A 1,844-nucleotide genomic window follows, 5' to 3' on the forward strand; every position below is an offset into this window, starting at 1 on the left:
CACGAACCCGTGTCCCCTGCATCGGCAGGCGGACCCTCAACCACTGCGCCACCAGGGAAGCCCCTCCCCCTTTCTTTTTTCTCCACTCCTTATGAGTTTTATGGAGTTAGCATAACAACCCTGGACAAACACTCCAATGGCTTCTCATCCTTCTCAGAGTAAAATCCAAAGTTCTTATCACTAACCTAAGACCCTTCGTGACTTGGTCTCCCACTGCTTGTCCTAGTACGTTCTCCCTGTTCACTCTATTCCAGCCACACTGGCCTCCTTGCTGTTCCTTGACGATGCCGGCACATTACGCCTCAGGGTCTTCGCATTTGCTGTTCCCTCAGCTTGGAAAGCTTTTCTGAGACCTGTGTGGCTCACTCCCTCATTCAGGCTGCTGTTCAAATGCTATCTTAACAGAAAAGCTTTCTCCAGGCATCCTCCCTAAATCAGACACCTCCCTCAGTCACCTCTCCAGACTATCCATCCCTTACCATGCTTAATTTTTCTTCATAGCTCTTTATCACCCTGTAACATATTACATATCTTTCTGTTTGTTTCTTGTCTGTCTTTCCCTGCTTGAATGTAACTATTCACTACTGCATTCTCAAAGCCTAAAACAGCATCTGGCACATGTAGGAATTCAATAAATATTTGTTGGGTGAGTGAATGAATGACTAAATCTGATGGAAGTAGAGGTTTGGGTGACTCGCTAGCATTGACATGTAATCTGCACAGTGAATGTTTGTCACAGTTATCAACATTTTCTTCAAATTAAATCCATTTTCTAGTAATCTTGTCTCATCAGTGCAAGAGACCTCCTCAGTGTTGGGCTGAGAGCCAGGCTATTCCTGGAAAGATTTGTAGGACAGGCCAGCAGGGTGATGCTCGAGCTGGGCCCCTGAGGCCTGAGAAGAGGGCCATAGCACTCCTGGGACTTTCATGATGATGTCACACTTATTTGAATTTCCACAGAAGGAAGCCTGGGCTATGTCTCTCTCTGTGGATGAAGTGGAGGAAAGGGATGTATTAGGGTTCTCCAGAGAAACAGAACCAACAGGACACACACACACACGAGTTTATATATTATTTATCTATCTATCTATCATCTATCTATCTATGTATGTATGTATCTATCTATCTATCGATCGATCATCTATATATTGAGAGGTATCAGAAAGCTGTTTGGAGCACAGACAGGAGATGGGTAAGACTGGAAAGGGGGAGTCAGTTAAGAGGAAAGAATGGGAGACGAGAGAGGTATGGGTTTGAAGAAAGAGAAATTGAGGGAGTGTCAGCTGAAGACCCCTGCCTCAGTAGAGTAGATGCAGAGGCTATCCTGAAAATACTGAGGTTGGCAAAGGAAGTTTGGGGGGTTTGAAGGGAGAAGATAAGGGCAGCCTGTTGGCCAGAGAAGTGGGGAGACTCCTGGGCTGAATGAGGAGCTACAGGAAGGATCCCTGGTAGATGGAGAGTGTGACTCACAGTGGGGTCAAAGTTCCCCCGTAAATAAGCCTCCTGTAGCCCTCATTGGCAAAGGGTGTGGGGATCAGGGAACAAGGGACCAGGACTCAAGAGAGCCAGAGGGTGCTGGCTGACGTGCACTGGGGGACCTGGGAGAGGTCCAGAGCCTGGAGGTTATCTGGGAGCTCCAGGGCAGGCTGGGCAGAAACAGGGAAATACGAGGTTGGACTGGAGGCTGCTCTCTCCAAGGGGTAGTCCACAGCCAGAGGAAGCGGCGGGGGTTCCTCATGGTGACCACGTCTTCATGTCCTTGTAGATGCTCGTCCCCGGTCTGGAACAGCCCTGCCCCTGATGTATCCTTGCAGTGGCAGCCCCAGGCTCTCCTCTTTTCCTGA

This window comes from Lipotes vexillifer, unplaced genomic scaffold (assembly GCF_000442215.2).
Source record: "Lipotes vexillifer unplaced genomic scaffold, Lipotes_vexillifer_v1.1 scaffold6, whole genome shotgun sequence".
Lineage (NCBI taxonomy): Eukaryota > Metazoa > Chordata > Mammalia > Artiodactyla > Lipotidae > Lipotes > Lipotes vexillifer.